General features: G+C 39.3%; 1 long non-coding RNA gene across 3 annotated transcripts in view; it reads right to left on the bottom strand.

The window, feature by feature from the left end:
• The window catches only part of LOC115349935, a 43,389-nt gene extending 16,097 nt beyond the window's left edge, over positions 1-27,292 (bottom strand). For all 3 annotated transcript variants that reach the window (XR_005933833.1, XR_005933835.1, XR_005933834.1), the window contains exons 1-2: positions 27,053-27,292; positions 13,125-13,360 (exon numbers count right to left, since the gene is read on the bottom strand). This is a non-coding gene — a long non-coding RNA (uncharacterized LOC115349935). The remainder of the gene's footprint in view (positions 1-13,124; positions 13,361-27,052) is intronic.
• Positions 27,293-27,718: the final 426 nt, after the last annotated feature.

Raw genomic sequence — 27,718 nt, 5'->3', positions numbered from 1 at the left:
GTGTGTCAGTCTGCGTCAAAAATAGGAACAGGGATATAAATTGTGTTCTCTGTCCTGTTTCCTGCCTTTGAAGAATCTCTATAGACTGAAGGATCACTAATATTCAGGAACAGGTATATTCAGGACAGGTACCAATCGTTGCCCTTATGGATCTGGTTACCGACAAACTGCAAATAAGTCTTCATGCAAGATCACAGATCAGGCTCCTCTTCCCCACTCAGCAGGCAGATGAGTTTGGATACATGTACTGGATCCATGAGCCTTGAAGTTTCTCTGTGTCTGGTCAGGCTCAAAGAGCTTGGTTTGGCCTTCCAAAGATTTCTTGAAGATCTACCTTTTTTTCCTCCCTAGACTTCAGTCATGCTACCCTTTAAGGTGTTCTTATTTGGAGAGACAGCTGTTCATTGATTTTCAGATTTTCTCTTCTCTGATACCAACAAGCTGATTAATTTTACTCTGACACCTTCAGCAGTTTCATCAGATATATGAGTGTCGTGGTTTAACCCCAGCCAGCAACTAAGCACCATGCAGCTGCTCACTCACTCCCCCCCCCTCCCCCGCCCCCAGTGGGATGGGGGAGAAAATCGGGAAAAGAAGTAAAACTCGTGGGTTGAGATAAGAACAGTTTAATAGAACAGAAAAGAAGAAACTAATAATGATAATGATAACACTAATAAAATGACAACAGCAATAATAAAAGGATTGGAATGCACAAATGATGCGCAGTGCAATTGCTCACCACCCGCCGACTGGCACCCAGCTAGTCCCCGAGCGGCGATTCCCCCACCCCCACTCCCCAGTTCCTATACTAGACGTGACGTCCCATGGTATGGAATACCCCGTTGGCCACTTTGGGTCAGGTGCCCTGGCTGTGTCCTGTGCCAGCTTCTTGTGCCCCTCCAGCTTTCTCGCTGGCTGGGCATGAGAAGCTGAAAAATCCTTGACATTAGTCTAAACACTACTTAGCAACAACTGAAAACATCAGTGTTATCAACATTCTTCTCATGCTGAACTCAAAACATAGCACCGTACCAGCTACTAGGAAGACAGTTAACACTGTCCCAGCTGAAACCAGGACAATGAGATTCAAACCATTTCATAGAGTATCCACTTTTCATTCACAACTGCCCCATCACTCAACTAGAGGGTCATAGAGACAAAGCCTAGTTTACAGGGAAACTGGCTATCAAAGTGATCAAGAGGAGCCCTGAATTTTCTAATTTGACATTTTACTGATACTGCAGGATAAAGAGCATCACGTTCTTGTCCTTGCTCAGTTCCCTAAAAAAAAACCCCCTTTATACACAAACTGAAGTGCAGAAGCTCATGATTGAATAAAAGCGAACTGAAACTCACTGCAGCAGTGGAGGAAGTTTAGGAAGAGAAAGGGTAGAAGGTGTTGGGGAAGATAATAGGTAGTGGCAGAGATAATTTATAAAGTGTCTTCTTTTTAAAAACAAAAAACAAAACAAAAAAACAGAAAAAAAAAAGATTGTAGTGGAGAGGGTTGCTATAGTGAGAGTAATCTTACGACCTAATGTGTGAGTGCTCTCAAAAGACTGGATGTTCCAGTTCAGTGAAGCAAGATGGCCCCCTGCAGTATTGTTAGCCCCCTCACAAAGAAATTTTGCTTCTAATCTAGGAACATCACTGTGCAAAACACTAACAGATCTGCTGTGGTTTACCATTAGTTTCACTCAAAACACAAGGCAAACATTCTTTTCTTTAAAACATCAGTCAGAAATAGAAGTCTTCAGTTACCAACTTTGCTCCCTGTGCTTCTGAACACCTCGTGCACTGTTCTGATGTAAGAATGAAACAAAATTGGTTTTAGAGTAATACCTTTGAACCCCCAGGCAACAAAAATACTCTCTCAAGTTTGTGTGGTAAAGATTGCAACAGCGTAATAGTAAAGACTGAAAAGAAAGTCTTCCCAGATTTGTGAAGCCAGGAGAGAAGTAAAACTTCATGAATGAGAAGGTAAACTTCAGAAAAAAAGCACTGTGCTCTACATGCATCTGGAATAGGAACATTGATGTATACTGTGTGCATGAAAAGCTTTTTATTTCTCCCATCCTATTACATTTCCCTAACATTTCCCTTTTCTTTTTTTGAAAAGAAAAGAAGTTTTTATAATATATTGATATTTTGGCAACATTTGGGGCTTTCAGGTTATCAAATTCTTTTCACTGACACAACAAATCGCTATAAATTATGTGTTCTGTAACAGCACAACAGTTTCATGCTTTAGAACTTGTAGATATCATGGAGTTGTAGATGTATAATCAATATACAGCTGTAATCTGTGCCTGATAATATGCAGCAAAATGCAGAATTTACTGTTTATTTAGTAGTTATGCAGGGATATGCTGTTAGCTTCCCTCTGAAGCACATGAGACTTCTTTGACTGCCACCTGCAACTTAAAGCATCCATCCAGGTCACACATTGCAAAAGCCAGGAAAAGGAGAGGAGGACCAGATAAAAAGAGACTCAAATATTTTCTTAGCAATTACATACAATGGTTCATAAGGTTCATGAAGTCAAATAAATTCCTTTCCTAGTCCTGTTTCCTCTCCCCCCTCCCCCTGCTTTGTATACCTCTATGATTTCTATCACTATTATTTGCAAGGCAGTAACACTATGCCCAGTGCTTGACAGAGAGATGTGCCAGACAACCAGAAGTAAAAGCATTAGAAAAGAAGGCTGTCTCATAATAATTGTAATTCATGCTTTAGCTTGTTCCCATCAGATTTCCAACCTAACTCAGAAAATCAAAAACGGATTTGGGAAGTTTGAATGAGTGTAAACTTTAATAAAAATTAATTTCCTCTCTACATCCCAATGCTGAACTTAACACATCACTCACAGAAACCCACCCAAGCTCTAAAGAATCAGTGTTGTGAGGTCTGTGTGGCCTTCTACAGACTGCTTTGGTGTGGGAGCTTGGATTGTTTTTGACCCTGTGACACTGAATGGCCAAGAGCTTCCATGTAAGCACAATGGTGCTGTTAGTGCCCATTACTAAAAGCCTTCTTGTTTCTTTCAACTGCTCACAGGCCTCCTAAACAATGAAAGAAATCCATACATCATTAATAAGGAGATTTAATTTAAATTCTGCTCTAAGAGAATTCCCAGATATCCTCCTCATTTTTTTTTTTTTAAGTGAAAATCGCTGAAGTCTGATGTAAGGCAGAATCTTAATGCAGAGAAGTATTGGGCCTTATTTAGGAATGCCTGGAAACTAGTGGGAATTATAATCATGGAGCAAACTGGAAAGCAGTATGGGCACACCAGTGAGCAACTCCCATGGAATGAAAGCTTGCTGAGCATGGGGATATGTCAGCTAGTGAAAAAAAGTCTGTGAGCCTTCCCATAAAATGATCTCTTTTGACTCAAGGGATTTTATGACTTTTACATTTGTAATGATGGTAACTTTATTTTTATTGGGACTACATGTATTCAGAATTTCTAACAGCCATTTGTCACTCAAAATGGACTCATTTTCACTAGTAAGGGAATTGCTAAATTCCGACAGAAAGTTGACATGAAAGAAAATGGAACAGGATAGCCCATACTCACCTTTGTAGTCAAAGGTCGCTAATATACACATCAATAATTTTACTTCTAATTGTGAACACTTGACACGGTTAAAAATCAGCCAGTACAAAAGAATCAGGGTTATTTGTCACATGAAAATAACGTGAGTTAACTTTGCCTCAGCTGTCTCTCTACTGTCTTCAGTGGAATTAATTACATGAGGAATGAATGCTGATTAGGGTTTTCAAAAGGTTTTATTCTGCTGTCACTTTGAATTTGAAACCATTTACTCATTTTGATATTTTTTAGGAAAATAAATAACAACAGAAGATTTCAGAGAAACCTCTAAGTTGGACTATACTGCATGAGAGATTGGTTTACATTGCTAAGCACAGTCCATCTGTGAGAATAAGGCCAGAAACAGCTAATGCTGCCTTCAGTGTAGATATATGTAACATCTTTAAGTGTTTAAAACATATTCTAGTGCATATGTAATCCAGAATGAGCCAGCCTACTAATCAGCATACTAATGATTAGGTGGTGATCAACAATCGTATCATGCTCATTCTTCACAGGTTCCAATAAGCATGCTCAATTCCTCATTGAGTGTGTTTTGGTAACATAGCAGTTTTCTATCTATCTATGTATCTATCCGTCTGTGTATGTACCTATGTGTGTGCATGCACACACACAAATATATATAAATATGTTTAGAGAGAGAGAGAAAACTTGGAAGAGAAATTCTTCCCATGCCATTAAATCTAATTGAATGCCTTTGAATTAAATAGTTATTCTGTAGTTAGTTACACTAGACTAACTCAGAGCAGAGTTTGTATTTTGGCAGATAGATAGAAATTTTGTTATAAAAACTGAATTCTCACTCTAAATGCACTTCTTGTACAGCTCATGCATAATTATTTTTAAGTTAGGTGAATCACACTGGCTCATAAAACCATTATATATATATATATATATAAAAATATAATTTTATATAAACAAACATATAAATAAAAATTTGGAGATTATATTATAGATATCTCTCCAAGCCTCCAATCTTTATGTGTATTATGGCTTCCAATGAAGGTAGCTGCAAAAAAATTCCAGAGACCTCTCTAAGGCACATTCAGTGATTCTCTTACCCCAGGCCCTCTGATCTCTGTAAACCTGAGCAGGGTCTTATCAAAAATGTCACATTCAGTTTAAAGATTCTTAAATTCTTTTGCAGCTACTCCTAACATGACTTGAGGAAGATACAACCTTAGCCCTCTGTGAAAACCTTTCTGTTTTGAGGGGATTCTGAAGCTTGTCTCTATGTCAGGTTTTCACACTATACTTAGCAAGTACATGATTGCTTTATAGAGCAGTGAAATATGATTTCTTTGCCATAAATATTTAAAGAACAATACCAAACATCAGCTCTAAAATAGGAAATTAATGATACTTTTTTGATTTAATTTGTTTTGAAAACTTAGGGTAGGAAAAAGTGTATATGCTTCTGAGGATGAAATAATTCTTTGAAATTTGGGTATGTCCGCATTAGCATTTCAGTATGGGTCAGGACTGTGCTTTTAAAGTGAATCTCTTGCTTGTCGCCAGCTACCATGTGTTGGTTCACATCAGAGATACCACCAACTGGATTCTTTTAGGGTGTCATTAAGCCAGAAGATGGAAACATAATACACTCCAAACCACCAACTAGCAAATCAATTCACACTTGAATATTCCTTTGAATGTGTAAATAAGTTCATGTTGAGCAGGTACAAGCCCTTTCTATGTTCGTTTTCACAAATATTTGAGCAACTGAGCCTCATTAGCTAGAACAGTATCAGCACCTATATCACAAACTCACTTGAATGAATATGCATGAAATCACCATTAGTTTTGCATTTAGAGTAATTATTCTGCACACATATTTAACTAGGCAATGGACAGCAAGGAAACCACTCAACTCATTCCCTTGAGCTTAAGTGAGAAAGGTATTTCAGGCCTGATTTTCTGCTGCTTTGCATCTTGTATATTTCTGCAAAATGAGTATGAAACATTATCCATTCTGTTTTGAAAACATTTCACAACAATGAATAATGCTGTTTCAGTAAGTAGTTATGTTATTCATCTGTCTGTATCTAATTCTTGCTTATGCTTAGAATGTAAACTTTTGAGAACGGGGACATACCATACTGGTACTATGCCGAGCAGAGTAGGATCTCGTTCAATATCTGGAACTCCTATGCACTGTCACAATATTACGGTGTAGTTTTGCAATGTTCAAGATGCTGGAGACTCAGTCATCTCATATTTAGAATCTTGTAAATTGTAGAGGACATATGTAATCACACAATATGTTAATATAAAAGTCAAGAGAATACTGATTACTATGTTGTACAACGGGCAATCACAGATACTAATTCCATGAGCAGAAAGAAAGGCAAAATTTCCTGAGTAAGACAGGAGTTAGGAATTATTACCTACGCTCTAGTAAATACATATAAGGGATGACATTATGATAATGTCATACCGTGACCAAAATTGGAGATTCTAGTATGGGAAACATTATTTTGTGCTCCCTCCCTTCCTCCTCTCCTTCTCCACCCCCTCTCCTTTGTTCTTTGCCATTCAGTGTTTTGGTTCAAGTTAATTAAAGATTCCTGTTGCAGCCTCCTGGAGTGAAATTCTGGCAGTATGCCCAGTGCCGACATAGTCATGTGTAAGCAGCCCCTCCAGTGAGCTCCATAATGTCTCTAAGAAACTATACAAAGAGGAAGAAAGAAACTGAATCCAGATGGAATGGGAAATCAGATATTTCTTCCATTTGTGCTGAAATCTGTGAAGGCTGCCCCATAGGTTGAAAGAGAAGGCAATTCACATACTCTGCAGTCTCAGGGAAAAACGTGTTTTCTCCCCCAACCCTCTGCCCTTCATTGAAGATGAATCTGTGAGAAAGCTTACAGTGAGACTGCAAACTCAGTAATGCAAAACATGTTTTCTCAACTCTGCTTTACTCTGCTAGCTATAGAAAGGTGTAGGATAGACCTGTCAGGGGAACACAAAAAACAAACCAAAAGAATCAAAAGAGTGACTCAGGTGGACAAAGACTCTTCCTAATGACAGGTTTACAAGAGAATTTGATATCCAAACCAACATTTTGACACACAATTCATAGTGAAAAGAGGACTTAAGGCATTTTAAATGCCCAACAGGAGAGTAAACATGTCTAACACACTAAGCAATAACCACATCCTGAACTGCTTGTTGCTAAAAGGCACATTAAAAAGATTACAAAAATGCATAGTATATATGCATTTCTTGGATCTCACATGCATAACAAAAATCAGAAATATCCCTGGAGAAGCACAGATGTGGTGTATTTTGTGCTTTTGAGTCTTTGTCAGCTTCAGTGCTTGGTTCTTAAAATATAACGCTACACTTGCTTGGTAATTACAGAAGAATTCTCCTGTGGATTAGTGACAGTATCATTAGAAATTGAAACTGTGGATATTTGCAGGTATATTTTATATATAAATTACAGTTTGCTTTGTGGCAAATTCTGTGCTCACTAGGGATTTTCTGGAATTTGGTGGGGGAAAGGAATAAATCATGAAACTATCTGCAGTATTGCTTGGTTTCTCTATGCATTTCATTTTACTGCAAATTTGTTGCCCTCCGATGGCCTGTTTAGTTTTTCATAGGTTTGGTTGTTTGGGGGTGGGAGGTGTTACCTGAAGATTAAACTTTGGCCAGGGCGATTATGGAAAAGAAGTCTTAAACTTAACAGCTGATTTCTATGTCAAAGCACTAACTTTTAATTTTAAAATATCAGGGCAGAGTGATTTCTTGGCAGAGAGAACAACATGTCATAACACAAAAGATGCCCATTTGAGGTGCAGACTTTGGGCAGAGGTTATGATTCAAGGTAGCAGAGTTTTAGCTGACGGTTTAGAGCAATACTTCAGGTGAAATGAACCCGATAATTGCAGTGCAGATTTCCCCAAATAGCAGGTTGGCTGGAATAGCTCTGGTTCCGTGTGACTAATTGGATGTTTTGTTACCAGGTTTTTTCAAAGCAACAAAAATGGTCCAAAAAAGCTGTCCAGGTGAAAGGGGTAAGAGATGTATGCTGATACAGTTATGTGTGTTTCTTGCCCTTTCAAACCTTTGAAGCCAGGCTGGGGTCAAATTACTCAAGCAGAACAGCTCTGTTGACAAACATGTGGTCTTCAAAAAACAATCCCAGTATGAGAGGTGCTGCTAATTTAAAATAACGGGGGGGGGGTGGGGGGAGAAAAAAAAATAGGAGAGGGAAAACCAGCACCAGTCTACATGAAATCCAACCCAACTGCCACCTTCCCTGCTAGCCTCCTTTTGTGAGCCTGCCTTCCCTGCCGCGTGAATCAGCCATGGTTGGGGTTAAATGGGTAGCTTTTGTCTCCTCACAATGACCGAGAGTGACAGGTTGAGCTAAATGATTTACTGGTGGAGATGATTTGAAGGACAGAGCCGGGCAACCTTGGGAACACATGCACAAGAAAAGGACAGTAGCGAATCAGCCTCTCCTCCCCCTCCCGCTTTCATGGTTTTGACTGAAAGATCACAGAGTGAGCCTCTGACAGACACAAGGACCATTGAGAAGCTATTTTTATTACTTATCCATGGCAGCCTTGCTTTGCTGAGAACAGACCTGAGGTTAATTAACCTTTACTTTTTTTTTTCTTTTTAAACGTTGTTGTTTTTCTTGTTGGGGATTCAAACCCATTAGTTGGCAGGGTCACATGCCATGGGCAAAGGGAAAGTCTCTGTGTGAGACTTCAGCGCAAGAAAGCTCAACAAACCCTTCCCTAGCCAAAACAAAGCTTTCCACACAGAAAGGGGATGTAGTGGGGCCGCAGTGAAGGCAGCTGCTCGGAGTGGAGCTGTCCCAGCTGTTGTCAATTGGAATGTGCTAGAAACAGTGCCCCTCCCCCCCCCATTCAACTGCCCTGGCGGCAATGGTACTAAGTGCTAATATGGATCCCAGATTGTTTCCTGAATACTGTTTGATCTGGCTGTGTGGGCGGCAATGAACTGGTTTGTTGGGATGCAGGGCATACCAGAGCACTGGAGTGCTGCGTTTTGCCCGTCTCCTCATGAGCAGGCCAGGCACGCGGGGACAAGATGGTGGGCTGGCTGCAGGCCCTCAGCACCAACTCAGGGGAAGGCAGCTCCAAGCCTCCTCTCTGCCTGCAAAGTAGGGAGCAGTGCAGTTCAAGAAACCAGCCGGCAGAGCCCCTAACACAGATGAGGCTGGCAGGGAAGGGGCATGGCAGAGCTTGGCTGGGAAGAACCAGTTGACCATCATGCCTGCCCCCACCTTCTTGCGGTGACCACCGAGTCCTGTGTGTGGCTGACCAGTCCAGCAACCCTGAGCACCATCCCCGGGGAGCTCACCCTCCTCCACGCACCCATGACCCTGCTGGCTCAGCAGGACCAGCTGCGGGGCAAGGCAGTGGGCAGAATGGGGCCCGGCCTATAAAGGGTAGCAGGAGATGGCAGCCTTGTGGCCTCTCAGTACATGTATTGCAATGCTTTCTTCAGAAGCTGCCCCTCCAAACATTTGCAAGGAAAAGTGAAAACATTTCTTGATAGGAAAGGACCTTTTCGGGCAGCTGCTGTGAGTTACTCTGAAAAAACCCAGAAGGCAGGCCATGGAAGATATTAAGGTTGGGTTTATGGGTAAATCAGAACTCATAAGAGGCATATTACTCAAGAGAGGCAATGCTCTCTTTCTATTCCATACTTCATTTGGTCTATGATTTGTGAGCTATTCCTCAAGCACAGTGGAATAATATGTCCTATCACAGGTTATAACCTGTAATTGTCATGTCATTATTTGGTTCTGAGAAACAGTTAGCAACAACAAAGTTCTTCAGGTACTACTGCAAAAATGTAATTTTTCTAGTGCCTAACACCTAATGACATCCAAAATCCTGTGAATCGCATCCTGTGAATGTGCAGCAAAGCTTTATTCCTATATATTCAGCTAACTTCAAAAAAAGTCACTCAAAAAATATCTCAGATGTCTTAACTAGTTAGGGAAGAAATTTTAACAGTAAACCCACTGTGTGCAATAACACACAGCTTTTTGCTGGCTAGCTTTCAATCATATTCTTATTTTTGTAGTAATCTAATGAAATCTTGTAGTTATTCAAAAGAAACAATATGAACACGTAAACATGATGGCAAAGCAGCATTTCATATCAGCAAGTTTGAAAGACATGACTTGATTTAATGGAAAAGTGAAAGGTTCTGTAAAATGGCAACTTTAGAGAACAGAAGTGTTTACTGTTCGTTAATCTGCTGTTCTGTAGAGTTGCAGTACTGTAGAGTTGCACTATGCTGTCACATACAATTCTAATGGCCTCTTGAATGCTCAGTTGCGAATAAACACTTCTGTTTTAAAATACAAAGAGCAAAACAAACTAAATCTAAAAATACAAGAGGGAACTATGTTTTGGGTTTGGTGGGGTTTTTTTTTGTGAAAGAGAGCAGTGTTTGCAAAAGATGAAGCAACTCTAAAAAAAGCTTGCCTGACAGGCTTCCAAATATGGATTTGCCACTGTAAGGATTATGGCAGGTGAAAATATAAGAAGAAAACTTTCTCCTCCATATCCTTCCAGCTGTAATCACTGTCACTGTCCCAGTGTGCATGGGTAGTGTTGGGATTACTTCGTTCTTGAAATTAAAGAAGAATAATTGTACTTTAGCACACACTGAGTAGCACAAAGAATGGGTTTCATAAGTCTTAGTCTTGACTGGCTCTGTATTAACGAACCTAGTCAGAAAGATCTTGCAGTTATATTTTGCATCTGTTTCTGTCCAGGCTGACATTCTCCAAGCACTTCTCTCTCTCAACTTCTGCCTCACACCTCAAGTCCTAGTAATACTGCTATAAACATCATCATGTCCAGAACTGGGTACACAGTAGTCTTGTAGGACCAGGCTACAATCCTTTGCGTATTGAGCCCTGCTTTAAAAAGTGTCTCCCATAAGTGGTGAAGTTTATAGAGTGCTTTAAAAAATAAAAGAAAACATCTTCTATATTGCACAGGATGAAAGATGTCATTTACATTAGGTTCTCACCTTACCCCTCTAGTTTGCATGAAACTAGTGTAAAATTCCTACAACTTTTTAAGCCTTTACTATGGGTGATATGTCCTGTCCCTTCTTTTTCTGTGATTTTTCTCCTTACCTTCACTTTGTTTTGTTTCCTGCACTTTTCCCAGCCCTAGTTCTGTCTTCCTCTTCTCTTTCATCTGCCTTTTCTCTGACTCCTTTACATGTTTCCTTCTCTCATAATCCTCCTGAGCCACTGCAACTTAATAGTGTTCAGAAGCCAGAGGGTCTGAGACATTTGGCTTTGAAGGTAAAGATGCGAAAACTATGTAAGGGTGGGAAAGGAACACCTGTAGGATGCAGGTCCCTATTTCATTCCTTATTATCATGCTATGCCAGGAGCATCACAGTTTTGCTGCCTCTCTCCTCTTTTTCCATGCCTGATGAAAGCCTTGGCTGAACCCAGCTGAGTGACTAGATGATACAATCTGTTGGCAAACAAAAAGCATGGAATAGGGCTGTGTTGAGTCACCCAAAGGAGTGAGGTGGAATCCCCACAGTAAGGTGGGCAGAGGACAGTAGGGGCTGCATGGGCTCTGTACTGCAGCTTCCCCCAGACAGCTGGGGAACAGAGGGCCCCCCCAGCTACCTGGCACTCTCCAGTGGCATTGGGTGGCCTCTGATGCTGACATGGGATATGTGGGGTGATCTGTTCTTTCCAGCAGGGCACAACCCTGGAGCACTGCTTGGAGCAGCACTTAGTGCTTCGGTAACACCAGCCACTTAGTTTCTTCCTGTGCTCAACAATTATTTCCTTCTAGTAGATCTTTCAAAAGCCTTTCTTTACGTTACAATTCTTTCATTGCTTTATAAGAGGTTATGTCACATCACAAGAGCAAAAAGCACAGTGCAGCTTAGTGTAACTTGACCCTGATCTGGCATTTCTTTGTGATGTGTCATGTCAGAAATGTAAAGAAAACAACATTGTCCTTTTCATAGTAGTTTGGGCAGCAGTGGTGACTACAGGTTGCCTTACCTTCTGCCTGGAAGATGTGTGTAGTTTATGAGACTAATGAGGATTCTGTACTGGAAGTAGGAGAAATCGTGTTTATGAAGTTGTACATATGTTCTGGAGAGCTGCTTGTGAGCTTAACAGAAAGTGGGCTCTTAGTTAGTGCTGCTGGGGTGGTTGCAGAGAAGCTGTCAAGAAAGGCCAGCATTTACAAGTGCTGCTACTTGAGAATGAAGCGTGATGAGGGAAAATGTGAAAAAACTGTTTTGTCATTTCTGTAGATTGTCTTTTTTGGCCTACTGAATTTCAACTCTTTTTAAATATACATTTTCCAAAAGGGATTTGAGACAGCCAGGAAAGGCTGAAATTACCCTTAAAAATTTGAAAAGTAAGAAATTCTAGAGCATCCTAGACCCAGTAACAAAGTTCTTCCTTGTACTGAGCCTAAGCAAGAGCTGACAAACAGGACCTGTTATAGCCTAGACCCAGGCTTGATCACGTTAAAAGGAATCACATCTGTATTAGTTTTTTCATGTGTACACAGGAAATTATAATTCCGACTCCCATTGCACAGTGTGCTGACCTATTGTTGCTTACTGTGAGGAGTCTGTCTTTTACATCCTCATAGCTACAGCCTATTTGCATCGTAATATCACACTCTCAAGAGCCTTGCTGCTCCTCCTGCAAGGATCGAGGAGTACTTGTTTTTAAAAGACTTATCACTTTATCACCTTGGGGATGATAAGCATGAAGCCCTGATGTAAAAGGCTTATGTGATAGCAGGAATTGAGGATGGTTTGCAGATAACGCTTTCTAGGGGGGCCTCAAGTGCTCAATTTCTAGGCCTGCTACTAACCTGTTGAGTGACCTTGAGCAACTCACTTCACATTGCTGCAGCTCTGTTTTCCCTTTGATTTTTTTTGTTTGTTTGTTTGTTTATTTGTTTAACTTGCAATACCCTGGAAACCTTTCTATAGCACCCTGTGAAATGAGTCCTGATGTCATTTTGGTTGTTAGATGCTGGTACCTTAAAAACAGTAAAAATAGTTTTAAGCAGATTAATAACCCTTTCCCAGGCCCCTCTATCTTAGCAGATGTGGCCATTTTTCTTGAAAAATTCCAGCAACACATCAGTCATTCTGAGTTTCTGTTGACAGAAAAGCCTTAGGTCAGTCACATCCATCATAAAACTATGATGCAGTTGTATATATATTTTACAGCTTGAAGTCGTAGGTAGTTGGCTCAGTACAACCAAAGTACTAGCAGTGGCAGAAAGAAGTAACTGGCACAGGGGAAAGCAAGAATTTCTGTGGAGAAGCTCATAGGGAAAATACCCAAGCACGTATGTAACATAGCTATACTATGTGGATCTTTAGGGGCGAGGAGAACTGGAACAACATGAGTTAGGGGAAACAAACATGTAGTCCGTTAAAATAATATTTTGAAAAGTATACAAAAGTGAAAATTGTTCTGAGTTTCCATACTTACTTTCTCTCCAGGGAGGAAATATTCCCATACTGTAGCTCCAATGTATAGGGTTAGCAGTTCTTTAGCTATCAGGCCTCATGCTTTTGCAGAAGAGATTATGCTCTGTATCATAGTCTGGTCTTAAGATCCATACTTTCTCAGGAAGTTTGGGTGAATAAGTGTACCTGAGTCACAGCCCAGCTTACAATGGTATTATTAATTGAAATGTCTTGCTTCCACTGATGTTTTGTCTTTCTCTGTGGAAAAAAGGTGAGACCTTTGTGATTGCTACATAATAAAAAAACCCACATTTGAATGAATAGGACTGTTGTTATTTTGAATCTAACGCCTAACACTGGGTGCTTTATTTGGTGGCTCTCTTGGCCAGAAGAGGGAAAAAACAAAAAAACCCCACAATCTCCCCCAAAAACCCCTTATATAATGATAGCAAAACCAAAAAAATTACAAAAAGCACCTGCAAGATTGCTTGTGAGTCCAGGGTATATTAAAAAAGGTACTTTTAATTTAATTTACAATATTTCAAGTTTATTTCATCTATTTAAGAATCTTTCTTTTCCTCAAAATTTTGATTAATGTCACAAACTGTTAGAGCAATCTCAAATATTTTAAAAGGTTTCCTGTGTAGCTACCCAGGTCTGGCTTTTTTCCTGGAGAAAACAGGCACCTTGAGGCTAGACTTATTTAATTGGATGTTTACTGGACTTAGAGATCTACTTTAACAGGAGATGAACGGTACCCCAGAAGTGCTATTTGTCTCCATTCACTATAAAGGCAGAGTAGATGGTTAATCCAGATGTAGACAGCAACATTGCAGATGGCTGTGTCTGATCAGATGAATTGACCGAAATACTTGAACAGGAGCTTCAGACATTAAATGCCCAAGAGATGTGTGCAAAGTTAAATGTAGGCTTGATTCGAAAGCCTGTTAAAGTCTCTAGTCATCCTTTATTATCTCTGAAAATGTCTATCCTTAAGTCAGTCAAAGTAGAAATGGGGATTTGTTAGTGTTTGTTATTTTCTACCTGTTTTCTAATTGTGAGTCTTTGTCTCCATCATGTGCAGACTCCTGCACCTGTTTAGCGTGTGTGTGGACAGAATTGATTTCTTATGCTCCATGGATGGGGCAGCCAGAAGGGTTAGAGATCAGAACAAGAGGGGAGCTGGTGACAAGTAGCAGGGGAAAAGGGCTCCCTTTCCTTTCTCAGGTAGAAGTAAAGGTGCACTTTTATCCCCTCCTTAGTGGCAGGAATGGCCCAACAACCACTCTTACTGGGACTGGAGCCAGCCTGCTGAATGTGCATGTCCATGGGCTCTGTCAGTGTGGCCGTACAGGTATTTTTAGTCCTAACATACTGCCCTCTCTGTTACTCTTGGAATTAGTATGGATATTATACCTTTTTTTAATATTGAATGATTTTGACATTCATTTTTTTCTATATCAGAAGATTTAATATTAAAAATCAAGCTGTCTACTTAGATGTCTGTGATGATGGCCATAGACTGACATATCTAAATTCTGCCAGGGAGAGATGCACTGGCTCCATATTACTCAGGGCTACCTGGTCATAGAAACTCCTAAAGTTGTCATTTTAGATTGCAGAGTTCTCAGGATGTCTAAATATAGATTTGTTCTCATGTTCAGAGATGTCCTGTTCTGAGCTGGCAGTCACATAAATACCGCCCCCCCCCTCGCCCCACCCCCACCAGAAGTGCCTCGCTCTGCAGAGAGCACAGCAGTTCAGGCAGACAGTGCAGTGAATTGAGACAGCCTGCATGGCAGTTGGGATTGATCTCCGAGACTGCCTGAAGTGGAGTCTACTGAAAAGTAGCAAACATTTCCACGATTCTGGCTTTCGGTTTTCAAGCTGTAATGAAATCCTTTCTTGTGTGAATGTGCTATAAAGCCCTATGATCTATTTTAGCTGGGTTACCAGAAGCAATTTTTTAAAAAACTGCACTGCCAACCGTGAAAATCCATCTCAAGTTACATCAAGGATATCAACAGTGTATGAATGTGCACCTTTCGGTTAGCATCATTAGAACTAATAAGTAAACAAACAATAAGTTATGTTATTCTTAGTGGGCTTAGAATATTTTTCAATTATTAAACATAGGCCAGTATGTTATTTACAAATACTCAACAGTGATTTTTCTGGAAACCTGCCCTCCAGTTAGAAGCAAAATGCTTTTTCCATATTTTTTAAATGTTAAAAAATAAGGATGACAAGAGAAAACTGGCTGAAGAACTCCAGGCTGTGCCCTTCTCTGCACAGCTTGAACTCTCCCTATGTTTATCTGAAGCAGATGTTCCAGGCAGGATGCACACTGCAGCCAGAGGTGAGGACAGAGGTGTACAGGACTTGAATACATTTCAGTGCAGCTCCCACATCCTGTTTACACATAGCTGCTGGCCTGAGAACAACACAGGGGAAAAAATAGGAAGGTGGGGGGGATGTGATAGGAAGGAACAGATGATTGGAGTTGTGATACTAACACCACTGCTAGGCGTGCATGTCAAGAGTGCTGTAGATTTGTGGTTGTCTTTGCGTCTGCCATTGCCAGCAATATTTTCTCTGCTACTTTGGCAGGCGTTGATAGGCATGCTGTCTTCTGTTATAAGGGAGGGAAAAGGAAGAGAGGGAGCAATTCACTGAAAAAAAAAAAAAGACAGTTGACTTGCAGAGAAACTATATTTTCTCTTCTATTCAGCAATGCTACCCAGACTCAAGAAAAAATTACAGCCAGAATGCACTGAACCAACTTTTCTGTCTCATTAAAATCATGGACTGATTTTTACTAGTAGAAAGGCACTTACTGAATCACTGGTGGGCAATGAGAAATATTAATAATGCCAAGCCCCATTTAAACAATCGTTCTGCTGGAGGATGGATTTCTTTCAGGCTGGATACTTACTGGCAATTTGATTTCTACACACACAGAGCAGGGAAAGGCCCACTTTTCTGTGCACTGGACATGCATGTTCATTTTATGCTTCATTCCCCAACTCACTATACCTATTCCACATCATCCACATGTATTCCTGCTTAATGCTAGGGAGATAAAGAAGAGGTGTATGTATACTTTCTATCTCTTTATATTTTTTTTTTTTTATTTACATTTAAGCAAGATCACTAAGGGACCAGCTTTTCCTTGTCAAAGATTCATAAAGCTGCTAATGGCAAAATTCCCAGGAGGTAGAAATGGAAGAAGCAGTTTTTCAAGGTTGTTTTTCACAAAGTTCACAACACGGGCTGGGAACACTATGTATCTGTTAGGTGTCCCTGTAATTTTATATTCTGCAGAGACTGGCTACTGGTTTCACATCTACATGGTCATGCACACATACAACATGGGGTAGTTTAAAGGACACATACTTTCCTGTGCTTAAATGGTATGAACGTAACAACACCGCAGATTGACCAGTGCCTCATCAGCTCATATTTTAAAATGCTTGAGAGGCAGAATGCATGCGAGATATTTTTAATGCCAGAAATAATTAACTAATTTGTTTTATTAGGACAATATAAAAGAAGCTCAAAACTTATAAAAAAGTCTAGAAATCTATATTATTATAGGTTATTATAATCTATTTATTTTATCTCCTACTAATTAGAATGTAAAAATACTAAAATCGCAGCACGAAAGTTCCTGTTATCCCAGCCCTGACCATATTAACTTCTTTACCACTGCCTTTTTTTTTTATTATTAAAAGAAATGAACCATCTTAGTGCTCGAGACTCCTCTTTTTTATGCATCAAGTTCCATCAGGAGACAGAAACTTCTAAAGTATGTGCTGAGATAGATAAGCTACATTTCCCCAGATGCCTTGATTTTCTTTACCCTATTATATTTGGATTATTTCGTTATCCAAGCAACTACCATGGTATTAGGCTTTGATTTTCTTACTCCAAATCATCTAAAAGACCAGAAATTTGGGATCAAATTGGAAGATAGAAGGAAAATTTAAATTCTGCTTTATTCTCAAGCCTTTCTTCTCAGCTTCAATCTATTTAGTGCTTGAAACTCAATCTTCAGATAAGGAACAGCAGTCAATCTCTTCGTTGCTTCCCATTTGTTTTTGTATAAGACAGCCTATAGAGTTCCTTTTTGCCTGAAAAGACTATAAAAAAAGATGAATTAAGACCTTACTGTATTATTACTAGTAATCCCAGCTCACATTTACATAGCTTTGTAATTACAATGTTTGTTAAAAGCTTTTCAGGCTGCATATGGAAAAGGTACCATATCCATGCTAAAAAGCATCCATCTTAGGGTCAAGCAGAGGCTGCCTGAAAAGTGTTTAGTTTTGTTTTCCAAAAAGTTTTAGAACAGGGTGGAACACTGTAATTGGAAATACAGACACTATTTGGGGAAGAAGGATATTTTATCTTTCCTAATATTTTCTATTTCTGTATCTTTTACAGTATATAATTGAAGAATCTAGTCTTTTGCACCAGTCTTGTGGTGTTGTCTTCTACCTTCTGGCGTAAAAATCAACGTTAAAGTTAACGAAAACTAAAAAGTCATCAAAGAAAAAATGTTACTGGAATTACTGGTAGACAAACAGCAATATACCATTTTCTGACTTAAGCCTTTGGTCTTCAATCAGAGGGTATGCTTTGCAGCTTTGTGGATTACTATTGCCACTTGGAAATATTCCCAGGATGGTCCCTAAGACAAAGACCTTATGAATGACAACATAATATCAAAGATGTGTAGCAAATGGAAAATGACAATCATATTAATGGTATAATACTATAATATATAAGGTATAATAGCCCTTTCTAGTTGAAAAGACACTAGGAGATGAAAAAGCACTAGGGAGACAGCATGAGTATCAGCTCAGTGTTACAACACAGGTATGAGTTAGTTTTAAACCAGAATCCCCTTCTATTCATCTTTTACTAGCATTTCCAAAAAGGGTAAGATAATTTAAGATACTTAAAGATAGGAAAGATAGCGTTCTACCTATTAGTAAGAAAAGAAACTCAGCTAGGCAGCATGAATATTGGATATGGACATTTTATAATGCTTTCCAGCAACTGAACATCCAAAGCAATCCTCCTTATTTGGAATAAAATTATGAAACATAGCAAGATCAGAATACAACATGTGTGGTCTGCAATCAGGAAGGATTTCTATAGCATTTGCTTATGATAAATAGAGAAGATAATAATGGCAAGATACAAATATTTCTTCGCTGTTTCCCACTTCTACATTGCATGTCCAGAGGTCTTAGTTTACAAAGTAAAAGTGGAAAGAATTGCAGAATTGGCTTCTAACTGTTACTGTTACCATTTTTATCCTTACCTATTTATACTGTAATGATGCACAATGGTCAGGATTGGTACCTGACTGTGCTGAGAGTTTTATGATATCTGAGATGACACACTTTTTGTTCCAAGAACCCTGTTGTCCCATGGTTGGAATAGGCACTGAAAAATTTCAGCAATAACCTTATCCTGATAATTTTGGGAAAGCTTTTTGATGTTAAGTAAATTCCTTTGTATTTTGTGTTATGGGATAGGGCCTTAATATTTATATATACCTGAGGATATCTTTTTCCTTTTTGTATTGTTTATCTTGCTTCACCTGAGTTGTGTCTAAACAGTTTCCTGTCCTTGGTTTTATACCCAAGCTGATGCCTGACCTGCCACCAATTCTCTGTTCTGTCAAATTTTTCTTATGTATGACCCTTATTACTGATAAATGTAACCAGCTGCAGTATTTTCTTGTAACCTTCTTTCTCTTTGCAACTCAGTATTAATTTTTTTTAGATATATAAAAACACTTTCAGTCCATTTTCTTGATCATGATCATTTCTTCATCACTGAAGAGAGCTCCAGGGCTTCATGTCTGAGGTCTTCCATTTCTCATACAAAATAAAAAATGTAAAAGGGATGAGGGAATATTATATTGCCAGCTCATGCAAAGGGAGGATGAAATCTTGAATGAGTCAAACACTGAGCTGAAGACAGTTTTGTCTGACTGGGCTGTGCTTACGGCGAGCAGGCAGTGTATGTTCACAAGGAGAAGAGGTGCATCTGAATGTCTATGGTAACCTGAGCTATGTGAATCACCTTGATCAGTAGCCTCACTTAAGCACAGGATAAATTGTGTGAAATAGCTCAAATTTATATTTAAGATGTACAATAAATACTTCAGATTCCAGAATTTTTGAATACTCTTTTTGTAAAACCAAAACCAATTGATTGACAGTTAGAGAAACTAATGGTGTTTTCACCAAACTGAAATACATCCATGAATGTTTCATGGATAAATACTAGCTAATTATTAACTCTCATGTATCAATATAAACTTGTTCAGAGTGAGGTTCCTGTGTAGCTGATAACACCACTGAGGTGGAATATAAACATTTCAGTAGTCCAAATGCCCACAAGAGCAGTAGAATATCAGACGCAACTGACCCCTTGCCATTGGCACCCATTTCCAGGGTAGGCTGAGGAATTCTTTTGCTCTTTCTTCAGTAGCTGAGATGATGAGACTGAACAGGGATAGCCATCACTTTGGTGGAACATTAGTCACAAATGATAGAAAACTTAAAAGCATTTGGCATTCATACCAGTCTGCAATAATACTGAATACTGTTCATTCTCATGAAGGGGATAAATGCTTCAATAATGCTTAATGTTCAGCTTACAGTCATTATTCTGGAATGGGAATAACTCAGAAATACAGTTATGAATCTACTGTGTCTGATGACAGTTTTAATTCCATTAATAGCAAACTTGGCTACTGTGAGAATTTCTTATTCTTACTGCACTTTTTCTGCAGTCATATCTATAGACAGTGCACTTGACAGTTTGTTATGAGCAATACATTATTCATATTGCTCACACCCTCTGCTTGGGAACTTTACTTGTAGACTTAATTTCATGGTTAGTGACTTCATTGTGAGAACAGTAAGGACAGGCAGACAAAAGACAGAATAATTTCAGTTTGTTTAGCCTTGAAGAGCATTGTAAAATATAAAGCAAGGAAAGTTAGCAAATCCAGTGCTGTAAATAGAAGATTACAAGCCATATCGCTGCCTGCAAAGTTTTCATGTTTGATTGTCTTGTGATTTTAGTGCAGAAAAGACAGGTTATACTCTCAAACTCAAAAAAGCTGCCACTATATTATTAATTCTGATGAGTGCCCAGTATTTGCATTTCATAAAACCAGGAGGAGGTTATGACCTCAAAAGATCATGTATTAGTAGCTCATTTTCTGCCATTTCAATTCCAAGCCTCTGTCTCAAGTGCAGAATAACTAAATTTCGCTGATCACCAACTTTTGTCAATGACACTTTTGATATAAGTGCCAAGAGCTGCCTTCTCTTCTTGCCTGATAAGACAAGCACATCCTTTAAAATATTTTAAGGCAAAACTATTAATAGAGCAAATTGTATTTACTATGTCGTCTTGCATACAATCCTATCATTAGCCAACTGAAACCAACTACAGATGACTCTGAAAGAAGTAAATGGATAAAGTTTAAATGCACCATTAAATGTAAAGCTGAACCTATAGACCAAGCAGGTACAGTTACATGCATGATAACAACATTTCAGAGATTTATTTTAGTAGATTATTTTTACAAAACTGCAATAATTCCAATGCATCAGTGACTATGCATTTTTAACAATACTGGTCTTAGTAATATTTTAAAACATGGAAAAACTTAGTCATAGTTAATGGTATTGATTACTGAGCTTTTTAGTTAGGAAAGAAAAAGCTGTCAGTGGCCTTTGTAGAGTTTGCATGGTAGGAAAGAGGAAAATAACAAAAAACTTCTGGAGTGGAAAATGAAAATAGGTGAATGAAAAAGGGTGTCGTCCTTTAAGTGAAGTAGGAACTTGGATGTATGGAGCTCCTCTATGAGATGGATGACAATCATCTGGTTGAGAGCTTATGGGTCAGGGTCAAAGGAGAGGCCAGCAAAGGTGGTGCTGTGGTGGAATTGTGTTGCAGACTACCTCAGGATGAAGAAGTAGATGAAATCTTGTTTAAACAACTCAGGAAGTCTCTGTATCACAGACACTGGTTCTAATGGGGCCCTTTTCTTTCCCTGTTATCTGCCAGAAGGGCAACAAAGCAGGGTGTAAGCAGGTATAGGTACTAGATGAGCCAAACAGGGATGACACATAGCTGCATCTGCTATTCGCTAACAAGGCAGAACTGGTTGGTATGTAATAATCAGTGATAGCCTTGGCTGTAGTGACCATGAAATAGGAGTTCAAGATCCCGAGGAAGGACAGTAGCAGATTACAAACCCTGAACTTTAGGAGAGCAGATTTAAGCTTATTCTGGGAACTAGTAGATGGGATCCCATGGGAGGGAGCTCCAAAGAGTAAAGGAACCCAGAAAAGTTTGCAGATCCTTAATGACAGTATCGTCCAAGTAAAGGAATTGTCCATCCCAATACACAGGAAGTCAAGTAGATGTATCAGGAGACCAGCTTGTCCAAGCAGAAAACTCATGAAGGAGCTCCAGTGCAAAAAGGAGCCAAAGATCAAATGGAGATGTCAAAGGGGTGCCAAAAAGAAACAAGAGTAGCCTTTACCACTACAATAGTAGTAAATGCCTGAACAAGGAAAATGTGATATTGATAAGTGCATGAATAGATGGGCAAAAAACTGGTTAATAATCAGGCTTTGAAGGAAGTGGATAATAGACCAACCCTGCCTGGAGGCTGATGATGGTAATGATACATCTGGGGTCTGTCCTGGACCTGACCTGTTTAGCATCTTTAACAAGGACTTGCCAGAGGTGATAGAGTGCATGCTCACTGAATTTGCAAATGACGCCAAACTGAGCAGACCAGTCAGTAAAGTCTAGGGCAAAGCTGCCATCCAGAGAGACGTAGACAAACAGAGGAATGGGCCAACAGGAATCTTCTGAAACTCAGCAAGGACAAATGCCAAGTCCTTCATCTGGAAACAAATGAAATCCTGCAGCAGTACAGGCTAGGTACTGACTAGCTGAGGAGCATCTCTGCAGGAGAGGACTTGAGGGTCTTGGTAGCAAGGTGGACATAAGCTAGTAGTGTGCCCTGGCAGCAAAGGAGACCAATAACTTTCTGGGCTGTATCACCAGGAACATAGACAATAGATCAAGGGAAGTGAAAGAAGTCCTTGGCCCTTGTGGGACCTCATCTACATAGTAAGTGCAGTTTTGGCCCCCCCCAATATGGAAAAGATACAGTCTCTATCCTTGGAGGTTTTGAATACCTGTCTGAATAAAGCCCTGAATAACCTGATCTGATTTCAAATCTGAGCCTACTTTGAGAAGGAGGTTGGACTAGAGACCTCCTGAGGTCCCTTCCAACTTGAATTATCCTCTAGTCCTATGATTAGGAGGAACAGAAAGGCAAGGCTTGGAAAAAGAAAGGAGAAGGTTCAGAGCCAGAAGGAATGCGCCCTCATGTCATGATTCTGCCTCCTAACCTAAAAGAAAAAGTGCAGAAGTAACTTCCCCAGCTAGGTAAGCAAAAAGACAGTCTCCTTGCAATACAGCTGCCAACCTGAAACACCTCAGTACTGCGGAAGTTCCAGGAGCACAGGGAAGTTCAGCCACGGTCCCCACACTAGCAAAAGGGAAATGGGTAGAAGTAAAAGTCACCTGCAGCTTACCACCCAAGGAAGGTGCGAATAGTCATTAGGAAAGTATTTCTTCCTCAGACATTAGCGTATTAGCACCTTGATGACACTAAGTCTGTCTTTCCTATAAAAGAAATTTGAAAGGTTCCAAAATGCAATTTATTTTTAACATACTGTTTTATTTTGATTTTAGGCTATCTCTTTGGGACTATACTGCCTAACAGTTTTCCCTTAATTTGTCTCTCTCTCAGTTTTGCAGAATGACAAACATGAACCCAGAGGCATCTGGCATAATTCTACCAAATATAGCCTACTGATGGGATGGGAGAAAGAGACACAGCATGTTACTATATCTCAGACTTTCTGGAGACTGAGTTTCAGGTTTATTTAGCCCTTGAAAGTAAACAGTGAGAGAGAGGAACAAGTGGAATCTCAAATTTTTACAGAGGTAAATTTTCCCTAATATTAGCAGCTCTGCTGTTACCTCAGCCATCTATCAGAGGACATACTATATCCTTGTTTGAAAAAATATCTTCTACAGCCTTGGTTCAATGGCATAAAATTGAATAGAGAAAAACTGTATCAGAAGGTAATGCTTGGCCAGCCATGTGATGTTATGAACAATATAGTTGCTTGTGAGTCAGCTGGGTATTTACAGCAATTTCCCCTGTGAGAAGGGCTATTGGTAAATGCTACTAATAAAACCTTACAATAACAGTAATAATATCTTTAATTTTTAATAGTGTCTTTGATCCTAAAGGGGCAGCTATTTTACTGCATGTTTTCCAATTAAAAAGGGCATTCATGTTTTACGGCCTTCATCCTATTTATCCTGCTTAATGGCTGTTTAAGGAGAAGGAATAAACCTGTAGCTCTGGGAAACCTAAAACTACTTTCCATTTCTATATTCTCCCTTTATTGCAAGGTCTCTGCAGGCTCTCCACACAGAATGCTGTAGGATGACTCTGTTTATCTCCAGTCATTGATATGTTATTACATGGTATTATGTCTCCTAATGTATGTATTATATTAGATCCTTTTATATTAAGATCTCCAGACAAGTAATCACATGCCATTGTGCTAGATGCTGTGTAGAGATTTATCAGAAAAGGCAGTCCACAGTCCAGAGAGTCTAAACCAAACAGGGCACTGGAAAACAGACATTTGATCCAGTGAGGGCCTCAAACACAGGAATAGACTTTAAACAACTTACTTACCAAATTCATACAGGAAGTCTGTGAAAGAATAGGGAACAAATAATTTCTGGGCTCAGTTCTGCTTTCACACAGGATAAATTTGGAAAAGTTCAATTCTGTACTTGGGTGATGAACCAACAGAAAGTAAAGCATTGGGTTAGACTCCCTGAATGTCAGGATCATCCAAGGTTTCTAAATGTTTAGCTTTAGACCAGAATATTCTAGACTATAACAATCCATTTTTTAAAATAACTTGAGGAATCAAAAGATTTTTTGCCCCTAGTTGAATCTTTCCTTGAGATAGTAGTTTCTTGTCACGCTGAAGTCTATCATCTAGTAAATATAATATTTTTATGGGAATAGCTCTTCAAATTAAGTATTCTTTGCCTTTTTTTAGATTGTTCAGCAAGATTTTAGACAAGTGTGAATAAGGACTTACATAGCATTTGCTAGACCATGTTGCACTGCAAGCTTTACTGCAGCCCTCACACAAAGGAGGAGCTCTCTATGGAACTGTCTCAGCTTCCCCTTCTGTAGTACCAGGGAGGTGTGGTAAGTCACAGAGGGAGTGAAACAGTGACACCCCTTTAGACTTCACTGCACCCCTTGTCTGAAAGTAATACTGCTTGAATCTGGGTTTTGGCTTCTTCGATTCAGCATCATGAAAGATTCAAACACTATGGCACACTTCTGTTTGCAAGGAGACCATAACAAAAGTGCTTTAAAGCAGTATAACTCTGCCCAGTGGTGCTTCTGCTAAGTAAGTAACAGCTTGAAGAAGGTCAGGAGAGTGTTCAAAAACAAGACTGATTTTTCAAATATGACATGTATTTAGAAACAAATGGCCCGATTCTCTTGATTAGGCCTTTTGGGGCCGTTGAGGGAGCAGGAGTTTCTTGCTTTTGGGCTGATATGACAGTAGAATTAGACTGGTCAGGTGTCTCAGTTGCTATGGTCCATGTAGATTTTTAGATCAGCTAGAGATTAATAGGGCAGATGCCACCCCAACAAGACTCATTTCTCTAAACCATAACACAACTGCTGCAGAAGGGTGTTGCACTGAGCCAATGCCACTATGTTAGGATAATTCTCCACGCAAAGAAAAGCCCCTGGGTTTTCTCTTGAAACCAGCCTTATGACCCTTGCAGCCTGAAGAAAGGTGGAAGTTATATACCATAGGCTAGGATCAGATCCCTATATAGATAAATGTCCAGCAGTTTGAAGTCTTACTCAGATCTTGTTCACAGTACCTCAGCTTCCTGACCTTAGAAATCATTTAGGCAAACTTATCCTTCCTGAAGCGTTCTGGTGTTGGACTGGCAAAGGAATATGAAAAAGGAAGAGATTTAAACTGAATTGAATAGATGTTTTAATCAATTTCAAACTTTAGTGAGTTCCAGTACTGAATTTCAACATAGCTATTAATATTAGTTCAAAACTCTTCCCAGTGGTGCATGTAAAAGTGATACACCTCTCAGCTGTGTTCAGAAAAAAAGTTTTTGTTTGCCTTCTCAGATATTCATGAGAAATGTGTATGTGTCTATATGTATATAGACAGACCGTGTAGTCGACTTTCTTTTAGATCAGACTTAATACTTGCTCCATCCAAATGAAAACAATCTTAAGTCTTAAGAAGCTTTTGAATTCTTTGAAACTGGAGGGATTTATAAATCCACAGCTGGAATAAAATGAATTGCAAACCTTAAAAGACAGATTATGTTTCCAAAACATGAGGACAACTATGACCTTACTGTAAAACTATGTGTTTTAGCCTATGGGTAAAAGTGGTACATGAGGGGATTATTTATGTTTAGATGTGTAAATAAATAGTAAGCCTTTGGACACCCTTCTCGTATTTCCAGTGGAGCCTGCCAGCAGTCTTTTATTTCTGTTATGGCTTCAGGGCATTAAGACCACAGGAACATAGCTAAATTAGATGTTGCAAATGCAAAAGTATCTATCTGTGGCACCTCTCACTTTCACATCTAAGGGGCCTGATTCAGCTGAACATGTGCTTTACTTAAATATAGTGATAGTACCATGACACTCTGGTATGCTGCTCCCAGACTAAACCATTGCTCTATGTAAAGGTAGCAGAACTGGGTCCCTGGTATTGTATCTATGTGATCATGAAAGAATTTTAATCCTATACTGATTATGACTGTAGATTGGAAATAATTCTAGGGAAATCAACTGCATTTGTAGAAATACTTTGCTTTGTTTTATTTGTCTGTAGAAGGAGTAAAACTACATTGGTCATACAGTGATATGCTTAGTAGATTTTGTAGAGACAAAATACTTCTGAAATAATTGAAGATGAGCTGTAAAGACAATCAAGCATCAGAAAGTCACATTCTTTTAACAGTTAACTTATCCAAATCCCTGCTCTTTCTGAAGTATTGTTCCATTACTTTGAAAATGTTAGAACAATAACAACAAAAAGTCCCAGGCTATAATATCCTCTGAAATGACCATAACCAATCATAGGTCATCATTGTTTTAGTGTCTTCCGTGATTAATCTTTTTTTTACACACGGACAAGATTAGCACAGTCTGATATATATATATATATTATCTTTGTACTTAGCCTGGAAGCTCCCTGCATGATTGAAAGTGCCTGCTCTGGAGCATCAGCCCTGTACTATATCCTGCATAGTACTCTGTTGTGGTCCAAGTTTAGGCAGAGTGCCATAAAAATGCCACCTTAACTTTCTATGAAGTTAGATGTGATAACATACAAGCACTTGTATGCTTCAGTATCCTTCCTTTTGCATAGTACTCCACTAACTCATCCAGCACTTAGGATTTTTGTGCTTTCTTCAGGCGGGGAATGCCTGAACCCATATCTTTCACATGTTAGTGAAGTGCTCAAGCCATGAGGTATTCTGGTTAACTTGTCCTCCACCCTTTCTCTTGAAGTGCAGCCAGAAATGCTAGCATCGTGGGCCAGAAGGAGTACAGCCAAGAAGAAACCTGACTCTAGCTGGAGGTTCAGACATTTGGTTAGAAAGGGAAAAAAAACCAGGGATGCCAGATCCTCCTCCCTAATATGTATGCATATTATATAACTGTTAAAACAGTCTTTGGAGCAGAGTTAAGAGACATAAAGTGTATTATTATTAAGCACCCACCTGAGAAGATGGCTAAATATGTACTGTCTTCTTCTCTTTGTAGTAGCCCTGAGAAATATAGTTTCCATGAATCTTCATCTGTCTTTTCTCAAGTCTATGGGTAAAATCATTGCAGCATTCATTGCTTTCCTTGTTTTCTTTTAATTAGTGCATGATTCCTGTTAAGGGCTTTTGAACATGTTCCCATGTGCCTGGTTGCCAAGCAGATCATCACCTTGTAGCTGTTGCATATTTGGAAGGCAGTTTTCTTGGGCTATTTATTAAGAAAATGCAAGAACACTCATGTTCTGTTCTGCCAACACCAAATATGATGCAACACCAAAGGTTAAAATGAGAGGCAGAAGAAACTACTGTGTAAGAATGTTAGAGTATAGTTATCAGAGTGCTCACAGGTATTCACTGAGGTATAAGTGCTACATACTGTTTAAACAAATAAATATAATCTTTACCTTGAAAAAAGACATCATAAGTAAACAAGGAAGATGATTAAAAATGGAGTAGGAAATCAAGGTACAGAAGAGCAAGATGACCTGTCTCAGATGAAAAAAAACAGAAATAGAGCCAGCAAGACACTCCCATATTTCTGGCACCCAGCTGAGTGCGCAGCATGCCATATGTATCATATTTCCTTACCTGGATATGTTTTCGTGTTTGAGATGCATAAAT

The sequence above is a fragment of the Aquila chrysaetos genome, chromosome 13 (genome assembly GCF_900496995.4).
Source record: "Aquila chrysaetos chrysaetos chromosome 13, bAquChr1.4, whole genome shotgun sequence".
Classification (NCBI taxonomy): Eukaryota; Metazoa; Chordata; class Aves; order Accipitriformes; family Accipitridae; genus Aquila; species Aquila chrysaetos.
The sequence above is the reverse complement of the archived record's forward strand: the minus strand, read 5'-3'. Positions and strand labels throughout refer to the sequence as shown.